Source organism: Siphateles boraxobius, unplaced genomic scaffold (assembly GCF_051911475.1).
Source record: "Siphateles boraxobius isolate OS27281-9 unplaced genomic scaffold, OSU_SipBor_1 12, whole genome shotgun sequence".
NCBI classification, from domain to species: domain Eukaryota; kingdom Metazoa; phylum Chordata; class Actinopteri; order Cypriniformes; family Leuciscidae; genus Siphateles; species Siphateles boraxobius.
In genome coordinates, this window is record NW_027508722.1 from 8,999,923 (window position 1) to 9,023,875 (window position 23,953).

General features: G+C 39.7%; 1 long non-coding RNA gene across 1 annotated transcript in view; it reads left to right on the forward strand.

Annotated features, from left to right (window-relative positions):
• Nucleotides 1–9,295: 9,295 nt before the first annotated feature.
• The window catches only part of LOC143715702 (uncharacterized), a 31,579-nt gene continuing 16,921 nt past the window's right edge, over nt 9,296–23,953 (forward strand). The window contains exon 1 of the long non-coding RNA XR_013195873.1: nt 9,296–9,502. This is a non-coding gene — a long non-coding RNA (uncharacterized LOC143715702). The remainder of the gene's footprint in view (nt 9,503–23,953) is intronic.

Consider the following 23,953-nt stretch of genomic DNA (forward strand, 5'->3'; position numbering starts at 1 on the left):
GGACAAGGGGTGGTCATTGCAAATACTGTAATGCAAAACTGCTGTTGGTGGTGGGTACCGATGATGGTAAATTAAAATGTAACTACTCATAGCCGTGAGAGTGAGACAGCGAGATGATTGACAGGACGATAGCGGAGGAAAAAGATCAAGATATAGCCTAACATGTGTTGGTAAAAAAATATTTCTTTGTTTAATATAAGTGAGTTTGTATTTGAAAACAACATCAACAAAGAAACAATCAAATAACAGCGTGAACCACAAACTGAGCGTTCATTTTAAAGATAAATTTCCAAATATATTTTTTTTATTTATTATAATGCTGTTGTTTTATGTATTCCGTCTTAATCGTTTTGTTAAAAGAAGTTTAATACTATGCGGAAGTTTTTTACTACTATTTTATTGTATATTTACCGAAGCATTTCATAAACCCAATTAGAAAGCTAAACAGTTCTAACCATGAACAGAAAGATCAATTAAGATTTTCATTTGGGTTTATGAAGTGCCTTGGTAAATATAGCATAGGTTACGCATTACATTATTTATGGGTATGTTCATGGTAGCCTACTACTAATTGCATAAGCTCCTGTGGTTTTGATGCAATACATTTTATTGACGCATGCATGTTTCTCATTTTTATTTTTGATTATACAGCCAAGACTGGAGTTGTCTGGACCATTGGGCTAGACTGGGCACCATTTGAGTCCCATCCAGTATGATCCTGAATTAACAGATTGATTGAACGCATGTTCACTTGATTTGTTCCGTTTATCTCAGTCAGAAATTATGATGGGCCGACAGTAAAGCCACCAAATTTAAAGAAACTGAAACCAATGCAACTGAGTTAATGTATCATATTTTCATGATATTGTCACGGTGCGTGTGGGAATAATCCCGTGGATTCCAGTGCAGAGCGAAAGAAGTGTTTAATGAAGATAAAACATAAAATAAACAAACGAAAACTACATAGAACAAGGCAAGGCAAGGCAAGGCGCAAACACAACGTAACAAATACAACGAACGAGCACAGGACAGCAAACACAGGAAGACAAAATAGGGAGGCAAACAAAGGAGGGTAACGAGACAGACAGGTGGAGCAATTAAACCAATAATCAGATAACAAGGGGGAGGGATCAAGCAATGACAAGAGCACATCGCTCAAAATAACAAAACATCCATGTGCATCACAAGACAGCCAGGGCGAAACACAGAGTCCATCGGGCGACCAGGGCGGTGAAGACCCCTCGGGCGGCTAGAGCGGTGAAGACCCCTCTGGCGGCCAGGGCAGTGAAGACCCCTCGGGCAGCCAGGGCGGAGCAGACCCCTCGGGCGGCCAGGGCGGAGCAGACCCCTCGGGCGGCCAGGGCGGAGCAGACCCCTCGGGCGGCCAGGGCGGAGCAGACCCCTCGGGCGGCCAAGTCGGTGATGCCCTCTCAGGACCAGACACCGGCTCAGGACCAGACACCGGCTCAGGACCAGACACCGGCTCAGGAACAGACACCGGCTCAGGAACAGACACCGGCTCAGGAACAGCCATAAGAACTGTAACATCCACAAGAACAGACACAAGCACTGGAACAGGCACTGGCTTTGGAACAGACATTGGCTCCAGCTCTGGAACAGGCACTGGCTCTGCCTCCGGCTCTGGAACAGGCACGGGCTCTGCCTCTGGCTCTGGAACAGGCACGGGCTCTGCCTCCGGCTCTGGAACAGGCACGGGCTCTGCCTCCGGCTCTGGAACAGGCATGGGCTCTGCCTCCGGCTCTGGAACAGGCACGGGCTCTGCCTCCGGCTCTGGAACAGGCACGGGCTGTGCCTCTGGAGCAGCAGCCACTGGCTCAGGAACTGCAAACACCGGCTCAGGAACAGTCACTAGGACAGAAATGGTCACAAAGACAGACACAAACACAGAAACAAACACTAGGTCTGGCGCTGGAACAGGCGCTGGCTCTGGAACAGACATTGGCTCCATTTCTGGAACAGGCCTTGGCTCTGCCTCCGGCTCTGGAACAGACATTGGCTCCAGCTCTGGAACAGGCCTTGGCTCTGTCTCCGGATCTGGAACAGGCACTGGCTCTGCTTCCGGCTCTGGAACAGCAGACACTGGCTCCGGCTCTGGAACAGACACTGGCTCCGGCCCTGGAACAGACACTGGCTCCGGCCCTGGAACAGACACTGGCTCCGGCCCTGGAACAGACACTGGCTCCGGCCCTGGAACAGCAGACACGGACATGTCCAGGATACGAGCCAGATGCTCCAGATAGTCCAGGTCCATGAAGGCAGACGGCACTGGCTCTGCCTCCGGCTCTGGAACGGGTACTGGCTCTGCCTCCGGCCCTCTCGCTGGGCAGACGTGACGTGAACAGTCCTCGCTGGGCAGACGTGACGTGAACAGTCTCACGCTGGGCAGACGTGACATGAACAGTCTCTCGCTGGGCAGACGTGACGTGAACAGTCTCTCGCTGGGCAGACGTGACGTGAACCGTCTCTCGCTGGGCAGACGGAACGTGAATAGTCTCTGACTGGGCAGACGTGACGTGAACAGTCTCTGACTGGGCAGACGGATTATGTCTCCTTCTCCGTCCCTTTTGACGGATCTGTGCATACTCGAAGTTGGTTAAAACCATAGACGGATTCCCAACTCTGGACGGATCCGATGACGATGATCCCATTCCAGGACAGACCAGTGAGGAAGACTCAACTGTCCTCCTCTCCTCATTCCTCTGGGCACACAGGGAGAAATATTTAAGGAGAGAAATTCCATTCTCCCTCTCAGCCGGACAAAGTTCGCTCCGCGGAATCCACATGTGGCTTGTTCGTTCTGTCACGGTGCGTGTGGGAATAATTCCGTGGATTCCAGTGCAGAGCGAAAGAAGTGTTTAATGAAGATAAAACATAAAATAAACAAACCAAAACTACTTAGAACAAAACAAGGCAGGGCAAGGCAAGGCAAGGCAAGGCGCAAACACAACGTAACAAATACGACGAACGAGCACAGGACAGCAAACACAGGAAGACTAAATAGGGAGGCAAACGAAGGAGGGTAACGAGACAGACAGGTGGAGCAATTAAACCATTAATCAGATAACAAGGGGGAGGGATCAAACAATGACAAGAGCACATGGCTCAAAATAACAAAACACCCATGTGCATCACAAGACAGGACAGACATGTGACAGATATAATTATGTAATTTCCTTATGGCTGACTTGGCGCCACCTACTGGCGGTCGTGAAAGTATAGTTACATGTAACTTCATATTTTTCACTGTGGCATTTAATAGTCTCTTAGTATGCAATTGAAATTTATATGTAAATATACTTACTGTGCCACATTTGAGCTGCATAAAACTGTGTAAATACATCTAAATTCCATGTCAGATACAGATGTCATCAGACAGCCTACAGTATGGCTACTGCAATTTGTGTTGATGAAATATTTAGAAAGAGATGACATTTACAGGTTTTAAAGAAAACAATTCTACATTTGCCCACAACATTTTTCTTACAAAAACATAATTTCGCTGGACAATGTCTATTACAGTATACAACATAAGGGTGCTAATAGAGTGATACAACACTCTTTAAGAAAAGTTTGTTCATCACACTGTAAAGTGATTTAGAGGAAAATAAATTAAAAAGTTAAAATTCCAAAGATTTAAATATAAACTCTGTATGCAACCCATCATAGGCTACTGTACATTAGTTGGTACCGCGGGAAGTAGGGGTGCTGAGGGTGACCCCTGGCGTAGAGTCCAGGGAAAATATGCTGCCAATAAAGCACCTAAAAGCTGTCACAAAGAACCGGCAAAAGTAATGAATATAAATATATGTCAAATACAGCAAGGAGACATTTAAATTGTTTATATAGTAAAGGAGTATTGCAGCTGCCAGTCTCTGCTTTAACCGAGGAGTTTAAGTGTGCCAAGGTCAGACTGGAAATGACTTTAGCAGAGTCACGCGACAAATGTGTAAGGGAGGCAGCCCCTGTGGTAAAAACTGGTAGAAAGTGGTCAGCAAAGACATCTGTAGTAGAGGCAAAGACTGACCTTCAAATTGGGGATATCGTGGGACAGGTACAGCATGGAAGAGGGGGTTTTGGGCTCAGTTTAGCTCCTCCAAAATGGCACAAGGCAGGCCCAGCTCAAAGGAGGAAGCTGGTAGTCAACGAGGTGCGAAAGCAGGAGGAGAGGATGAGATGTATAAAGGCCATTTCCCAGGCCAAGCAGGGAGAGTGGATGAGATGGGAGAGTGTGGAACAACGAACAAATGAGCTGGCAAGACCTTTGGTCAATGGAAGAGAGTAGGATCAGTTTCCTTATTAGGTCAACATATGATGTTCTCCCATCACCGCAGAACCTAAACCTCTGGGTAGGAGAGGATCCCTCTTGTCCTTTGTGTTCATCACCTGCCAAATTAGGGCACATTTTGAGAGGATGTAAGGTGGCTCTTAGCCAAGGTCGGTTTACTTGGCGCCATGACCAAGTATTGCGATGTTTGGCTTTAGCATTGGAAGGCAAGCGTAGAATAACCAATAAGTTGCCGCCTTTTCTAGCAAAACATTACACGCAGAAGACAATATTCCTCCGCCCAGGCGAGCAACCACCAAGAAAAGGTGCTAACACCAATTCTCGCCCAGGACAACTGGAAGCTGCTATGGACTGGAAGATGCTGGCTGATCTTGATCAACGGCTTATTTTTCCACCTGAGATTGCCACCACTAACCTACGACCAGATATTGTTTTGTGGTCTGGATCAGCACGCATTGTTCAACTGATAGAGTTGACAGTGCCATGGGAGGATGCGCTAGATGAGGCATATGAGAGGAAGAAACTGCGGTATGCTCATCTGGCCACTGAAGCAGAACAGCGAGGATGGAGAGTCCAGGTTTATCCAGTGGAAGTGGGTTGTCGAGGTTTTGTGGCACACTCTACAACCCGGTTCCTCGGAGACGTCGGATTCAGTGGCCAAGAGTTGCGTCGCACAGTAAAGAACTTATCTGAAGCTGCAGAAAGGAGCAGCAACTGGCTGTGGTTGAGACGGAAAGATTCTAGCTGGCTGTGTACAGGCCGCCATGCTATGGTTTCGTAGGATACTTGTAAACGTGAAGAGTCTCTTGGTCTATTTGTATAGGTTGTATAGTATTTACAGTCATTACGTTCCTGTGTATATTGCGTGAATGACGGGTGGTTGGGCAGATATTGTGTTTTGCGGTAGGTGGTATGCCATACGGAACCGTTGCCACTGAAACTGCATATTAACGCACCAGTGGGGCTCGACAGCCTTAGTCAAACGGGTTGGCGCGTATGGTTGGGTTGCGGAGAGATTGTTAGATTGTGGTTAGGTCTCAGCAGCAAGAGGGAAGTAGAGGTCAGTAAGCTGGGCTGAGTTGAGTGGGGGACGGAGGGGGGTGACTCTGGGATACCAGAGTCACTGTCGAGCCCTCTTGAGGTGTCATGGGCTAGTCGACGAAACACTGAGGACGGAAGGTGCCCACTTGAAGACCCTAGAGATGTTCCCTACTCCGCTCAATCCAGAGGGTTGTTATGGTGGGACAGCTCTGTGGTTGCAGCCGTTGTGTGTGCTGACGCGCAAACACACAGCAGCTATTAACACCAGACAGAAGGAGATTCACGTCACCAGATGGAAAGAAGCGCAAATGGATGGAGAAGCATAGGTTACTGTAAAGCTATGTTTTAGTTGGTGCTTATCTTGGCGAAAGCGGTGTACAAATCAGCATGAAGTTTTAACATCTACTTTCGTGTAATGGAAGTTGAAGATGCTGACTCTTGATCTTCGCAGTAGTGAACGCGCCAGAGAGAAAGGCACATTTAATACGGATAACATAAGCAGAGAGCAGTCTGTTTTTTTCTTTCGTTTTGAATTGTTCTGTTTAAAAGCTTTCTATAGATACATTTCTCAGGTCTGTGAGGCAAGTAGGCTACCTTATACGTGGAGTTTCGGTTCATTTATGAGACGAGCTCCAGTTCACGCGCCGGCGCCTCCGTGTCGTGATTATCTATTGTCTGCTACATATTTACTTCTTATTTATTAAATCCAGGCAGTTGGTTGATGAAACATTGATTCAAATTAAGATACAATTAATACAAAACGAAATTCACTTTAAAGAAAGGCTTTGTGCTTTCTGTTTGAGGTCTCTGAAGTTTTAAAGTCTTTTAGTGCCGCTTTCAGAGCGGTCACGTCCATAACATTGTTTTTTCCTCATAAATGCCAACACGAAACATTTAATAAAATGAATATTTTATGTTCTGTGGAGAACCGACTCTTCTTCATCCGCTGGGTATTACTTTTTGTTTGCGCAAATTGTAAATCACAGAATTACTACAAAATATTTTGCCACCTAAAAGTTAAAGATTTTTTGTGTCACGTCCGCAACGCATATGTATTTCCCTCATAGTAAATATAAAACGCATGTGTATTTCCCTCATATTAAATAGACAACGCATGTGTAGAATGATATTTTTCTAATGTCTGAACTCCTTTATTAAGGAGTAATAAACAATTTTTGTTTTGTTTTATTTGCACTATACAAAGAGGCCTATTTGTTATTTCTTTTTGGTATAGTGAAGGGCCTGAATTTCGTTTTGGAAAATAGCGGGGAAATCCCCGTTTAGGTTATTCTTATGGGGGGGATTTTTTATTTTTAGGGGGGAGTTTTTTTAGACAATTTTTAAAAATATGTTTAGCTAAATGTTTGCTCACTCATTGTATTTGTGTTTTTACAATAGGGTCATTTTTTTTAGTTTACACAACAAAAGAAAGCTTGATTTCAATCTTTGAATTAAATTGAAAAAAGTAGCACAAATAAATACATGAAATAAAGAGAAAAGTTTAGGTCTAATAACACTAGTATTCAGAAATACTACAGAAACGGAAAAAAGTAATCAAATGTAAAATAACACGGAATAGTCTTTTAGTCCTGTATAATTTGAATACATAGGCTATTAATCCTGATTCCTTACAATTAATGCTATCTTTTGTTGTTTTATATACAATAATGACGGACACATTTTAGGCTACTCTCACTTTAAGAGCTAGTGCACGGATCCAACGTTCACATGTTGCGTGTAAAGCGCAGTCCGGGCAACTTTCTCCTCTTTTAAAAAGGGCTCCCTGTTGCTTAGCAATCATGAGCCATGTTCTCCATGAAGAAAAAGACGTTTCAGTAAAGGATGAGCGCGCAAAAGACGTAACGTGAACGGCCCATGCTGTTTTCATTATAGTGTCACGTGCATTTTCTTTTTGTTTTATTTTTTAAGACATAACCGATTGTGTTTGAGAGGATACTCCCCAAGACTGGAATTTAGACAATGTGGTGTGCTTTTGACCGTTAAAGCGCTTTAATTCAAGAAAAATAACTCAGTTTTGTTACTCAAGAGCTGTTTGTTATGCGGTTTCAAATCGCTTGAATGTTTAAATAGTTAAGACTTAAAAAGACGCACAAATTATAAACATTAGTGACGATGCAATGGCCCGATTGTGCAAGTGACATTTCCATCATATGTCCCGACTCCTGAAACGCGAAAGTCTAGAGTCGCCTCCTGCAGCTGCACCGCGATTGGCTTGCCTTGTGCAACACATTTTGAGAGACAGAGAAGACGCGGCATTGGCAGAATCACTCACGCTGTTTGTGTAATTGCGTCTCACATAAAGTTTTAAAATGACTGATTTGATCTGATTATCTGTTAGGTTAAATTTACTCATAGGCCTACATGCTAGATTGAATGAATGTTTGCGGGAATTTCCCGCATTATAAACGCAAGACCTGGGGGAATGATTAAAATGATGCGCAATACCCGCAATCCCGCACCGAAATTCGAGCCCTGTGCTTAACAAGCATACTTTAATTGTGCCCAGTTGTGGCCTTTTGAGGGGCAATAAATATCAAAAGTTCAAAAACATATGTGTTATTTGTATCGATCCACTATAAACATAATATCTACAAGGCATTTGATTGGAGGCTGTCTCACTTTGTCCCAGGGCAACATTAAAATAGTTTAGATTGTGTACATTGTTTCTGTTAATAATGTATTGTATTAAGTGTCCATTTCATTATAATATTCAGGTTTATCATTAATAATTGAACATGCACATGCATTTTAAGTTCTATTAAAGAGGGGTGGAGGTGGGGTGACATTTGATTTAAAAATGTTACTAGTTACTTTTATCATTTGTAATCATTTGTATCATTTTATCATTTGTAACTAATTTAGTTACTCTTTGGAAGTAGTAACTAGTAACTGTAAGTAATTACGTTTTTAAAGTAACTTGCCCAACACTGATCATAACAAATAAATAAAAGATATTTGGAAATTTGGGTTCTTCGGACCAAATGGACCCGAAGAATTTAAATAAAAAAATGTGTAAAATCATAGCTTCATCGGAATGGTCCGAAATTTGGTGACTTTGTTGGTACTTGGTATATGAACACCCCAAAAAATTGGGGACAGGATTTGAATATTCTAAGTGGTTGTAAAAAAAATGGTCACACTCAGGGCAAAAATGTGACAATACAGAGTTTTTTTGTGCGTACAATCTACAAATCAGCCACGATCCAGAAAAAAAGCACACAACAGTGAAGGGGTGAATCTATAAAACATCAAGAGTCCAAAACAGACCCACCCACACACACACACTCACACACACACAAACACATTTTTATACATAAACAAACGAATAAATTCAGATTACATATGTGTTTTGCATTTTTAAAATGCTCAGTTTGTCCACCAGATGGCATCCATCTAATTTCAAAAATTGCATTTATGAGGTCTAGGCTTGACTCTAAAATGAAATACAGCTTTAAAAAAAAATTAAAAAAAATATTTTTTTATTATTTTATTTTCTATTTTATTCAATGGGGGGAAAATGGGGGGAAAATGGGTCATATTTATTGCATAAATATTATTTATAAATCTTAAATTATCTCAAAACACCAAAAAAGAAAAGAAAAAATATTATAAAAAACAAGTAAAAAAAGAAATATGATTTTCTTTTAATAAATATGAATCAAACCCTTCCGGACCATTTGGTCCCGAAGACCCTGAGTGTGACCCTGAAATGAAGGACCCCAGAGGGTTAAAATGAACGCTCTGATTGCGGGTTCACACTGTTATTTGATTGTTTCTTTGTTGTTGTTGTTGTTGTTCTTTTTAAATACAAACTCACTTATTGTCACGAATAACCACAGAAGCAAGTGCGAATTACTCAGTGTTTATTGAAAGATAAATGACAAAATCCAGGGGGCAACAGGCTAGCGACGCAGGGACTCGATGGTCAGAAGTAACAGGTGCGTGAGGTGAAGAGAGGTGACGATCAACAAGACGATTCCAGAACATCCACAGGAACAGACAGGAACACGGAAGGAAGGCTGGAACGAACGAGGGATCAGACACCGGACACCAACAAACAGCGATCTGACAATGGAGATGAGAATGGGATGAGAATATATACACAGGAATGAATAGACTGCAGCTGGTGATGAGGTAATGGGTGATTACTGAACAAGCGCTGATGAGCGGCCACGCCCCTCCAATAAGCACACACACATACAACAACAGAAACACGAGACAAGAAGAAGACATAGGATTTACCAACCGTGACACTTATAGGTTATTAAACAAAGAAATATATTTTTACTAACACATGTTAGGCTATCTTGATCTTTTCCTCCACTATCGTCCTGTCAATCATCTCGCTGTCTCACTCTCGCGGCTATGATTAGTTACATTTTAATTTACCATCATCGGTACCAACCACCATCAGCAGTTTTGCATTACAGTATTTGCAATGACCACCCCTTGTCCAAAACCGAGCGTATTGTCTAAAAGAGGAGTTATGACTGCTGCGTATTTACACTTGACAGAACATTGGTCTGAGCTTCACCCGCTCTGCGCTGTCTAGTGCAGCACTACACAGATTTAACTCTGCGCAGCTAATTAAAACTGTCTGGGTGCAGATTAATATTTAATATTTCTGATATAAATATTTCTGTGAAACCTGTTAAGTTGCACAGCCCTGTACAGTTTAAGAAGCGGTACGCAGAGCCATATGACTATTATTTTGTTGAAAAGACCTGGGGAATTGCTGATGATGCCACAGGCTCAGATTTGCTTGACCAGTCGGCTGAAAGGGGGCGTCTCATGACCGCCCAAATGTGCAAAACGGCTTTTGAAGTCATTTATCCGATTTTTACCTTTTAATGTAGATCTTCAAACGGAGAAATGAAAAAAGGAATTTCAAAAAAACAAAATCGGACGGACCAGGTCAGGGGATCTCTGGATAATCCGTAATTCGTTTGTAATTATAAAACGAAAATACCGTTTTTCTGTTTTTTGTTTCAAAACGAAAAACCAAATAACCGTTTTTGGTGTAGGAATCAAAAAACGAAAAACCAATTAAAAACGGCCCGTTTTTCGTTTTTGGCGATCATTTTATCGTTATTCCTCTTTGAACAAAGAATGAAGAGAGTCTTTGAACTTCAGTCAATTTGTTTTTCGTTTATAAACCAAAAACGGAAGTCACGTGGTCTATTCCTTTTTTGGAAGCGAAAGTAACCGGTAACACTTTCAAAATAAAAGTAGAGTAACTATAGTTAGCGAGGTGATTGTAGACTAAAACTGAACTAATATAAAGTTTTTTAGTACAACTAAAGTAGCACTGGGTGTGAAAAAAACACTTTAGTTAAAATAATAACTCTGGCTGTTAGGGAGAATTAAACATTTGTAAGACCATTGGTGACCTGCAACTTCAGGTGACAAGTGAACTCATTTTATATGTAGCTTAGGATAGCAGGTAGCCTATTTATTTATAAGTTTCTATTATTTAATTCAGATTTTAGTTTTGTAACATATTTATAGCCCTTCTTGCTATGTGGAAGCTCAACCAGCAGAGGTCACTCTACCCCCTTCTGTGCACCGACTCTTTCTGTGGGACAACAGGCAACAAGCGTTTGACCTTTTGACTTGTGTTTATATCAAGAGAAGAGAAGGCAAGCACTGCTACCAACAGAAGCTAATCACTGAGTTTGAAGGGTGTGCAGAACTTCACCTGCCTTCCAGCTCCTCTTTCTATGGCACTATAGCTGCTAAACACTCTCAGCTTCCACCATCTACTGTTACCCCTTCTGTGTCAAAACAAAACTCTTCCAAAACAAATCTATAAAGTTGTATACTTTTCTTTTGCATTTTTCTCCAGTGTAATATAGCCTACTTATTATGTTAGTTAAGTAGATTAAATATTTGTTATGCAGCTTGTAGTTCTCATTAGCTATGTAGACCTACTTGTGTGTGAAACCTAGACAACCAGCCAAATAACAGCAATAAACAGCTAACATAAGAAAACAACTGAGGGAGAATCAAAAGTCACACAATCAAACAGTCAAGCAAATTAAATAAACACAGCACAGCCATGAGAACTAGAATAACAACAATACATTTAAATAAATAACTTAATGAAAAGCATAAAGAATAGTTCTACCTGTGACAACTAAAAAAACGAAATTTGTTTGGGTGAATGTTCAATTTTAACCATAAACACAATAGTAGTATTGTTTGTTGGGCTGGTGATAAAGGAAAATCAACCACTAATTTGTGCCATGGTCACTCCTTTTAACAGTTTCCATTACACTCCATTTAGTGGCACTTGTGTCCCACTATTTCCAACAGAAGCATTACTAGTGACACTGGGTGCCGCACTTGTAGCACCAAAGTCACAATTAGTCTTAGTACACACTTATTTCAATATCCAATTCCACAAAAGTAGTGCCACAATTCAAAGATGTGGCTACCATAAACCATGATGTAAATATCTGAAAGTGACAACAAGGCCCTTTTATGGTGCCGGAGGAAGGAGTGGTGTGCTGCTTTGTCCTGCCAGTCCAGCATTTATTTGAAGAGAGAGTGATGGTAGGTGACTGAGGCCAGTCTTAATACTACCATCAGTCCTTAAACCCTACACACAGTGCACAGGCTCACATCCTCCAGGTATTGGGTCAAATCTGGAAGGTCCTGAGACAGTGGCGTAGCGTCTGGGCATGCAGGGTATGCACGTGCAAATGGGCCCGGGCCGATAGGGGGCCCACCCATGGGGAACTTTTAATTAAAACAGGTTAATTCATTTTTAAAGTGTAGCCACAATCAATATATTTTTGTATGCATGTCATGTGTAATAATTTCTTGTTTCTCCATAATGTCTAATTTCTCCGTCATTTCTTGTGTGCATTTATTATGCGTTTATTATTTTTTGCACCCCGAGGCTGCCGTAGAACTGTACCGTCATTTTTTACGGCATCGCTGCGTCAAATTAAAAAAAGAAAACACAGTGTGAGAGAGGTTGCTAGATGCTAGCTAATTGAACATTAAAGGATGGAAAAATACAAACATAAAAGTGGGGCCTTAAAGAGAAAAAAGAAGGTGGAGAAGTTAGTTGCGACACAAAAACTAACTAAAATAGACCGGTTTAGTTCTCTTTCTTACCATCCCTTCTGTTGCTTCAGCGGAGCCCTCATTTTCAAAACTGAAGCTAATAAACAGACTATTGGGACGGGCAATTATTTCCATCGAGAATGCACAAAGCCATGAATTAAACACCAGTGACATCGTGCTCGTGGATAAATTTGCCGAAAGAAAGGCCCGGAGAATGCAACTAAATGAGTAAGTAGTTTTATGTTTTTTACATTTTGGGCCGCGGTGCCAAGATCAGTAGTTTATTATTGACATTGGGTGAGCCTTGGTTGGTTTTAGACTTGTTTTTGTTCCGTTCTGGTTGTGAAAAGTTGTTGGGTAGAGTGTTTTTTATGGTATTGTTTGGTATGGTATTTTCTTGATACACTACAGTGAACGTCTATAAATTAATCTTCAATGTACTTGGGGGGCAGGGTTAGGGGGGCCCGTACAAATTTTTTTTGCATATGGGCCCGGGACTGACTTGCTACGCCACTGTCCTGAGATGAGTACCAGGGAGAAAAACGAAATGATTTAACTTCCCTTTTATTTTACTTTACACAAGTACCAAGAGTACAGAGCACTGCCTTTCCCTGGTGGTTCATCAAACAGAATTAAACCCCAAAAAAGCACTAAAAGATGTAATGCTGAGTAATGCTAGGTTTCACACACAAGTAGGTCTACATAGCTAATGAGAACTACAAGCTGCATAACAAATATTTAATCTACTTAACTAACATAATAAGTAGGCTATATTACACTTGAGAAAAATGCAAAAGAAAAAGTATACAACTTTATAGATTTGTTTTGGAAGAGTTTTGTTTGACACAGAAGGGGTAACAGTAGATGGTGGAAGCTGAGAGTGTTTAGCAGCTATAGTGCCATAGAAAGAGGAGCTGGAAGGCAGGTGAAGTTCTGCACACCCTTCAAACTCAGTGATTAGCTTCTGTTGGTAGCAGTGCTTGCCTTCTCTTCTCTTGATATAAACACAAGGCAAAAGGTCAAACGCTTGTTGCCTGTTGTCCCACAGAAAGAGTCGGTGCACAGAAGAGGGTAGAGTGACCTCTGCTGGTTGAGCTTCCACATAGCAAGAAGGGCTATAAATATGTTACAAAACTAAAATGTGAATTAAATAATAGAAACTTATAAATAAATAGGCTACCTGCTATCCTAAGCTACATATAAAATGAGTTCACTTGTCTTAATCTGAAGTTGCAGGTCACCAATGGTCTTACAAATGTTTAATTCTCCCTAACAGCCAGAGTTATTATTTTATTAGTTTAAATTTTTATTTCAGTTAACTAAAGTGTTTTTTTCACACCCAGTGCTACTTTAGTCGTACTAAAAAACGTTATATTAGTTCAGTTTTAGTCTACAATCACCTCGCTAACTATAGTTAGCCTACTTTTATTTTGAAAGTGATAACGGTTACTTTCGCTTCCAAAAAAGGAATAGACCACGTGACTTCCGTTTTTGTTTTATAAACGAAAAACAAATTGACTGAAGTTCAAAGACTCTCTTCATTCTTTGTTCAAAGAGGAATAACGATAAAATGATCGCCAAAAACGAAAAACGGGCCATTTTTAATTGTTTTTTTCGTTTTTTGATTCCTACACCAAAAACGGTTATTTGGTTTTTCGTTTTGAAACAGAAAAACGGTATTTTCGTTTTATAATTACAAACGAATTACGGATTATCCAGAGATCCCCTGACCCCCTGACCCCCTGACCACCACCAAGGTACGTTTTAACCGTTTGTTTTTTTTTTGTTGGTATAATTAACAAAGGAAAAAAACAGAAACAGGTCGTTTTTCCGTTTTTTGAATTTTGGCCTGAAACGAAAAAAACATCATTCAGTTTGATTTTTCGTTTTTTTAATCAAAACAAAAAAACGAAATTCACCGCAATGTCTTGTTTTCCATTATTACTGACAAAACAAATGTATTACTCAATATTACCTTTCATTGGTGGGTGGGACTTTATCAACCCCTCGCTTCTGATTGGATGGTGTTCTCCATCAGTTATGTCTGTGCTTCAGGCTTCTTTTCAAAATTAAGGTTCTACCAAAGAATTTCCATTACTGCTGTGGAGCTCCCTCTTTGCCTTAACACGGTGCAATGTCTCCACAAAAATATACACTTAGATAAAAATTTATTTGTAAAAACTAATTAAATAATGCAATAAATCCCCCTTCATGATTAAGAGATTAATAGTTTTTAAGAGGTGGCTATTCAATGTATGATCAGTTTGGAGCATGTTTGTGATGAATTAAATAAAGGTATTTCTGTTATTTAGCATCACAGATTTGTAAACCTGTGATGCTTATTTTACTTATTTTAGTAAATGCTGTGGACAGTAACGTGTTCTCAATATTATAAAGATCGATGGCATCGAACTAACAGTAAGCACACCAAAAGGATTTACAGAAAATGACCAGCAGGTGTCGCACTGCACCTTCCTCAGCTGTGATCACCTGGAGCCACTTGATAAAACACGCTTTGTGTTATTCTGCAGTGTTTGCAGATTCATCCTACCTTATATGGTCTAGTTATCATATTTTATTATTAAGCTTACTATTGCCCAGATTTGTAATGCAAATTAACATTAAAAGCATAAAAAAATAATGTGATAAAATATGATCTCCGCCGTCAAAACAGCAACCAGCTTTAGTTAGCCTACTAACATACACTACACGTGTACACTTTAAGTTTTTCCTGTATTAGGAAGCGCATTAGAGTTGACTACCATCTATCTTCCCCATTGTGAGCATGCGTGTTATTGGATGGAGACACCAAATGCCAGTGCGCTACAGTTCAATCACAGTTGATGTAGCCTCAGCGTCAGAAACAGAACGTTACAGTTGATCTCAGACGGTCTGACCCCGGGAAGGTCTCTCTACACTCTTCTCTCTGTGAGATGGAAGAGTTTAGAAAGTTGTGAGGCACTGTGGAGAGGCCCACGCTGCAGTAGTTCCCTCTGCAGCTCTGACTGGATGAAACCTGATGACCCCCAAAATTTCACAAATCATGTCTTTAAGGGAGCTCATGTCTTACTGTATTATAAAGAGCTAAGCTCCCCCTGGCTCCCCCGTAGTTCGCACCCTGGGAGGACCTGAACTGTGGCGCACTGGCATTTGCGTTTCTCTATCATCACAACGCACTCTCCAGTGCAATTGGAAACGTGCAGTTCATCAAGGGGGGTTCAAGCTGAAGTGTAGCTATTTTGACACAACAGAGTAGATCATATTCGATCACATCACAGATGTTGGATACGCTTAAATAAGGTGACTTCCTGGGAGCGTTCCAAGCCAGTTTACAAACTTTTTTTTAATCACACCTGGGGCCTATACCATGAAGCCGGTTTAGGTGGCTAGCCAGCTATGTTTCAGTTTAGTTTGCGTCAACCCTGGGTTTTAGGGACCATGAAAGTGGTTTGGCTTTTAGCAGTGTTCATCGCCATAGTAACTTACGCTCCACGGCTAAACTGGTCCGGGGCAGGTTATGTTCTAGGTAAGAGGTTGCAAACTGAACTTGGACCAATCAGCTGTGCGCAAAGTGACACATGTCTGATGCGATAAAGTCACTCTACCTGTTTCTACTCCAAATTAAAGGTCATTACATAGCAAATGATTTTTAAAGACAAAATCGTCTGGTTTTTAGTGATGCTATATAGACTAATAAATTTGTATGATTTAGATATTATTTATGTAATTATTATACCCTTTATCAATCACACATATACAATTTTAGTTCATCAATTATTTTTACGCAGTTTAAATGAATAAATATATAAAGGTAATATAAATACGCTTTAGCATCAATAGATGAAGCTATAAAATGACTACATGTGAGCTTAAATGTTCAATTCTCTCTATACCTTTATCAGCTGTATAAAATAACTTCACAACTTTTACTTGCACTGATATACAGCAGCGAGACTTTTTCTTTTAGTTGTCCTCTTTCATATACAGCTGTTTTCTTCTTGCTGTGTAAATTTGTTTAAATTCTTACTATTTTAATACTTTTATTTAATAAATGAATTATGCTGCTTCTCTCGTGAGAAATTAATCTCAGTTTCACTCTTTCTCAGCATGTGATTGGCTGTTCGCTACTGATGTCACACTTAAACTCCTAAACTCAGGATCAAAGCCTGAGTTGACAGAGAAAGTTGATGATCAGCATCATGGTACCAACAAAGCCTGGTTGGATTGGTTTGGTTTTGTCAACTCTAAACTAATCCTGTAACCCTGAGTTTGTTCAACTACCATCATGGTACAGGCCCCTGGTTTCATATGCTATGTCATATCAAGGCGCATAGGCCTATAATAAACCAATTAACAATGAACTCAGATTGAGTTTTTCGATTTCAGCATACTGGCCTCTTACTTACTCAACCAAGGTACCCTACTGTAATATCTTAGTTTCCTAAACACAAATGTGTGTAGTAAATTATTATAGGCTATGGCATCGTCTTAAGGCAAAGAGGGAGCTCCTCAGCAGTAATGGAAATTCTTTGTTAGAACCTTAATTTTGAAAAGTAGCCTGAAGCACAGACATAACTGATGGAGAACACTATCCAATCAGAAGCGAGGGGTTGATAAAGTCCCACCCACTAATGAAAGGAAATATTGAGTAATACATTTGTTTTGTCAGTAATAATGGAAAACAAGACATTGCGCTGAATTTCATGTTTTTTTTTTTGTTTTGATTAAAAAAAAACGAAAAATCAAACTGAATGTTGTTTTTTCGTTTCAGGCCAAAATTCAAAAACGGAAAAACGACCTGTTTCTGTTTTTTTCCTTTGTTAATTATACCAAAAAACAGACGGTTAAAATATACCTTGGTCGGGTCAGGGGATCTCTGGAGGTCCGTGTAAATCCGTGTATCATTCGTTCAGTTGTGTTTTGATTTAATATTGAAAGTAGAAAAATGAGAAAACAGTTCCTTTTTTTTTTTCAAAGAAACGAAAAACAAGAATTCAGCTTGATTTTCGTTTTTCGTTCTGAGGTAGAAAAATGAATAAACAGCTTGAATATTCGATTTCTACACGTGGGTGAGAATGAAACGCCCCTTTCCTCTGATTTGTCAGCTGAAGATCAAACTGTGTCGTCATCAGTCCTCCCTCGGTAGCGCACAGCAGAATAAGAGTTCTCCGCTGCAGCTGATGTGCGGATTCGTAACACGTTTATTGCAACTAGGATTTCATCTTTTTCTCATCAAACAACCAGACTAACGAATGGCTCGACACAACCCGTACCGGGGAATAGCCTTTCTTCTGTGTAGACCAGCAGTTCTCAAGTGCCAGGGGGTCCTTGAAATAATTAGCTATTTTCCTATTTTCTGGACTGTAAAGTCAGGTTTTTTTATCATAAGCACGCTGTGATTTATTCCTAAGTGATTTAGGCTTATATAATTAATTTTACTTCAGATAATCTAAATGTTGACTTTCAAAAGTAGGCGCGCCAAAAAGGCTATTCGCTGTATTTTTGGTTTATTTTATGGTGTAGAAAGATGTTCAATGAGACGGAGACGTGCTTAAGCAGCACATCATGTTGTTTTCTTTATTTTTCAAAGGTATGACATTTTTTAGTCATTTTGAATGTACACAAATTAAAACATACATTTTACTGTTTGGAATGACAAAGTATTAAACGACAGAGTATTAAGTTATTTCCCCAGCCGAGAAACAAACGCGGCGCCGGCGCATCGCGCTCACACAACATAGGCTATCAGTTCACTTCTGGCATCACAAACTTGACACGTAGCCTGTTCATTATTAAAATAAAACAGTCAACCAGTTTACATATAAAAGGTTATTCTGCCTAATTTAATTCGTCTTTTGTACAATATAAAGGGTGTGCTGGTCAGTCATAACTTGCTGTTCTTCCAAACTCATTTCCCTTAAAGATGCTGATTTAGCAATAGGACTCGACTGAAGTATAAAGCCTTCTTTAAATTAATAGTTAGTTAGCATCCAAAACTTACATTGCAAATATGGAAACGCTGGACCGAATGAGAGAAGCGCAAACCCAACGTCAGTACAGTTTCAGTTTTGAATCAAATAAATTTGTTTAGGCTTCATATTTAAAATAGGCTAAATGTTGCTTGTAATAAACACAATAGTCCGGCCACAATAGGCTATTTTGATAGGCTACTAGTAAAATGTATATTTTTTGGCAAAATTTTTTTTATTCTTGTTTTCTGAATAGGCTACCATTCATTTAAAGATTTGATATAGGCTACAATAAGGGGAAGTAAAAATACATATAGCATGTTATTAATAGTGTTTATAATGTTCGTTTTGTATATTATTTACCATTCTTTTACACTATTTCTGAATAGGCTAATAATAAAATGCGTTTTTTTACAACGTGACGCGCGCGTGTTTTAGCTTACTCTTAACATGACCCAGTGCGCCGCGCACAAGCACGCATCCTTTAGATTATAGGCTAATACATTTTAATAAAACACAAGGCCTACATCATAAAACTCAGAAGAGTAAGTATTTTAATATCTCTGTTGTTCTCTGTTCTCTGGTTGTTAGTCAGGCTGAATGACAGCCCTAGTGAAAAAAAGTATACTTTATTGTATTTGAAATATATTCCCTTTTTCAATAGTACATTGCCAATATACTAGCAAAAAATGTACTATCTTTAAGTATATTAAAAGTATATTAGCACCATGCTTTTTACCTATTTTCACAATACAACTTTTAACACACTTTAAAATAATTGTACTTTAGTATATTTTCTAAAAGTATATTGAAAAACAAGCATACTTTTAAGATATTTCTAAAAAGTGCACTATATTGGTTACAAATATATGCTTTGTTACACTTTTAATAAACATGCTCAACACATGTATACTTGTAATATATTTCTAACAAGTACATTAGTTATAAATATATGCTTAATTATATTTTTAAGAAATATGCTAAACACAAGCATACTTTTAGTGTAGTTTTAGTGCATTTAAAGAAAACATACTTATGTTGCTCTTATAATACATTTTTGGGAGTACTTTGCAAAGTACAAAAAAATATACTTTATTGTATTTGTAATATATTCCCTGTTTTAATAGTACATTGCAAATATACTAATAAAAATATACTATTTTTAAATATACAAAACGTACATTAGCAGCATACTTTTTACTATTTCCAAAATACAATTTTTAACACACTTTAAATAATTGTAATTTAGTATATTTTCTAAAAAATATATTTTACAAAAATATACTTGAAGTGAAAGTTCTGATTATTATTTTAAAGTACATTTATTTGCAATTTATTTTAAATATTTTTTTTTACTATGTGCTGAAAATGATCATTGTAACAATGCTTTGAAAGTATACTTTCAAAGTACATTATTAAATAATTAAAAAGCCTTTATTAAACTGGCTCTATCATGATTGAAAAAATTATTAAAACATGTGGGGGAAAATACAACCCACCCGTAGCGGCACAACCAGCCTTCTTCAGGTTGTGCCGCTACGCGTGGGTTGTATTTTCCCCCACATGTTTTAATAATTTTTTCAATCATGATAGAGCCAGTTTAATAAAGGCTTTTTAATTTTCTAAAGAAGAGTGCCTTGGATTCCCTTTTCTACATGACATTGAACTCTCGACCCCAAAGAGCACCTTCTAATACTTTTTTTGAACTCCTTGAGCACCCTGGACTTTTTGTCTCTTTACATTATTAAATAACCTGAAGTTGTAGTATACTTTGTTAAATTATTGAATTTTTTAAGTGTATTTCTTCATGCTTGAAATTAACTTAATTGCTACTTCAGAAAGCAAAACATATGATAAATGTGTTGAAAGGCTATTTAAAACATTTTTTAATAAAGTGTACATGCTCTGCACAAAAGGCTAATTGTGATTTAAGTATTTTTAATAAATGTATACAAAGTCACAGAGAGGTCCAACGTAAACATCAATCCAATGTTGTACCAACAGCACACCATATGAACACAAGAAAATGTGTTCTACTGGACAGGAAGTTCAGCTACAGGATTGTGATGTCACAAGTACAGCCAAGTAAACACTGTCTATTGCATGGCCAAAAAATTAATTTCACTGCTTTAATACATTCTATCATAATCAGTGATCAAAAACTCTTAACATATTATTGTTAATTTTAGGCAGAAATAAAGCTTTAAAACAACAATTGGCATTGACATCAGTAAAGCTGCAGAAGTAGTTCCCCAGGAGTCAGTTTTAGTCTCTTTCAATATTGTTTGGAAGTGGAATGACATACAGTTTGTCCTTAGACCTAATCAGTACACATTTACGTTTGAGTGATTGCGGAGGGACAGCAAACACATTATTGGTGTGAGACACTTCATATATAAATGTTGAGGATATATTTATCTGAGCATCTCTACACAACTTTCCTCCACTCTTGGCAAGCTCTTTAACTAAAACACAGAATCTGTTGTTGGTGGATGCAGTAGATGCCCTGTCCTCACACGTAAAATCCACCAGGGTCATAATTTCACAGAATGTTCCGTCACTTAACTGGACAACTGAATTGTTTCTCTTTTTAAGAGTTGTGCTCTTGCAGGAATGATAAAGAACTCCGCTACAAGTGAAACGGTCATAAAATAAACCCGAATTAACGGTGTCACCAGTAAAGTCTTCAATAGCCATCCTCTGCAGGACAGATGTGGTACCTTTCTTCGGGCAACCAAAACCTCTGACATTATCTTGAAACTTCTTTGACTTCTGTCTTAAGGCAGATCTATTTTGGAGTTTGTCAAAAAAATTTCATCAGCATTTGCCATTGTAGTCCCTGCTTTTACTGAGAGAGCCCTCCACCTAAGGAATCTCTTAACTATTTGATCTAGCACATGCGTTGTTCCGTTGAAAAACTTCACCAATGTTCCATTAAAAGATTCGAATGGAAATGTGGATGTTGCCCACAGCGGCCCCCAGTTTCGCACACTTGTTGCTAAGTGCATTAATAAATGCACATTGAAAGAAACATTTTTAGCACCATAAAGTTTCTCAAAGTTACACACAAACTTTCGAAGAGCTCGTTCTGCCATATCCACATGGTTTTCTTTGATGGCATCATGAAGAAGAGTGTGCATTGAAAAAACTAATACAAAAAGATGATTCCAGTATTACTTTTTCAAAATACCACTCAAAACAGGCAAAGCATAAAACAACAAAAAATACCTCCATTCAGATGCTTTTCAGAATTTTCGGTCTTTCAATGATCTTGGGGCCCTTGTGACTTCCAAAGGTGGGTTAATGGCCTTGAGCCCCTGGTCTATGTCATTGGTCTTTGAGCCCAAGTACCAATCTTCCTTATGGTGTTTACTGTCCAGCCACAGAGATGCTATCTGTTTAGTTACACCAAGGCAGACACTGTGCTGGTACTCTGGAACGAAGCCTGTGATCATGTTAAAGCTTTCAAGTTCCATCAGAGGTGATGGTCCTTTTACACCCATTACTGGTTGAGCAGGTGTTGCCAGCATAGCATGCCGGAAATGATCTGTCTCTGTCCTTAAAGGTGGTTCAGGTGTTTCCCAAATATATGGGCCACCACCGTAGTGGAGGCAAAAGTCACACCCATATTTTCCATTGAACTGCTTTGTGTTTCTCAGAAGGGGCCGGGCAATTGAATCAGAAGAGGAGAGGAGTGAATGAACCTTGCTTGTATGCTCTACGTTTTCAGAGTCCCTCCATGTGATTCCAATCTGTTGTAGTTCCTTGAGCTGTGACACAAAAGCAGTTAAAAATGTCATCATATTTGGCTTGCTGTTACCGACCCATAAGCATGGTACGCATATGTTCCTTTCACGATCACTTGGTGACAGCTCAATAATTTGACACTGGATTGGCCATATCTGTTCATTATTACTTTTAAAAACAGGAATTCCATCACAATTCCACAAGATTGATATGTCATCAGGCCCCATTTGTCCACTCTGCTTGATCTTTTGATATTCTTCCCCACACTGAATAACGGAAACAATGCCTGGAATTGATTCCGTTTTATTCAAACAAATCTCTGTTTTTTCCAAAATGTCTTTTATTTGGGCTGATAGACTAAGTACTAGAAAGTAAGATCCAGCCCTTAGGTTTTTCTCTGCGTCAAATTTAGCTTTACAAGAAGAACAGTTTTGTGGTGCTGTCTCAGTAGCTCCCAAGTAGCTTTCACAGTTGATACAATAAAAATGTGGCACATACTGGCCAAATTGTCCATATGCTTTATGGAAAAGATATGAAGTTGCTGGCACCAAGCCAGGGAAATGTTCATTGAACATAGTAAGGAGATCCTGAAGAGCTACTTCTGTCAAATTGTGGCGCAGTACATACGACATGAGTAAGAGCAGACTCTGTCCCTTTGTGATAGGAGCACCTGGGTATACAGGATCATCTTCATGTTGTTTCTGTGAAAAAACACAAGTCTGATCAAATTAACTACAACAAGAAAATATAAAACACAAGCAGAAATATCACTAACAGTGTTGAACATTTAAGACAGGTGGCTTACACAGTCAACATAAATTAACACCCTGTGTATAGATATCTACGTACCTTCCTTTGGTTTGAATGATCATTTCCTTGGCTCCTCTCTTTTCCTGATGTCTGTCCTTGTCTACTTCCATCCTTTTCATCTGTCTCCTCTTGTTCACTTTCACCATCTATCTCTCTGTCCTCTTGCTCATTTCCCCCTTCTTCCTCATTTCCACTTCTTGTCCATCTCCATCATCTTCCTCTCTGTCCTCTTGTCCATCTCCATCATCTTCCTCTCTGTCCTCTTGTCCATCTCCATCATCTTCCACTCTGTCCTCTTGTCCATCTCCATCATCTTCCTCTCTGTCCTCTTGTCCATCTCCATCATCTCCCTCTCTGTCCTCTTGTCCATCTCCATCATCTCCCTCTCTGTCCTCTTGTCCATCTCCATCATCTTCCTCTCTGTCCTCTTGTCCATCTCCATCATCTTCCTCTCTGTCCTCTTGTCCATCTCCATCATCTCCCTCTCTGTCCTCTTGTCCATCTCCATCATCTCCCTCTCTGTCCTCTTGTCCATCTCCATCATCTCCCTCTCTGTCCTCTTGTCCATCTCCATCATCTCCCTCACTGTCCTCTTGTCCATCTCCATCATCTTCCTCTCTGTCCTCTTGTCCATCTCCATCATCTCCCTCTCTGTCCTCTTGTCCATCTCCATCATCTTCCTCTCTGTCATCTTGTCCATCTCCATCATCTCCCTCTCTGTCCTCTTGTCCATCTCCATCGTCTTCCTCTCTGTCCTCTTGTCCATCTCCATCATCTTCCTCTTTGTCCTCTTGTCCATCTCCATCATCTCCCTCTCTGTCCTCTTGTCCATCTCCATCATCTCCCTCTCTGTCCTCTTGTCCATCTCCATCATCTCCCTCACTGTCCTCTTGTCCATCTCCATCGTCTTCCTCTCTGTCCTCTTGTCCATCTCCATCATCTTCCTCTCTGTCCTCTTGTCCATCTCCATCATCTTCCTCTCTGT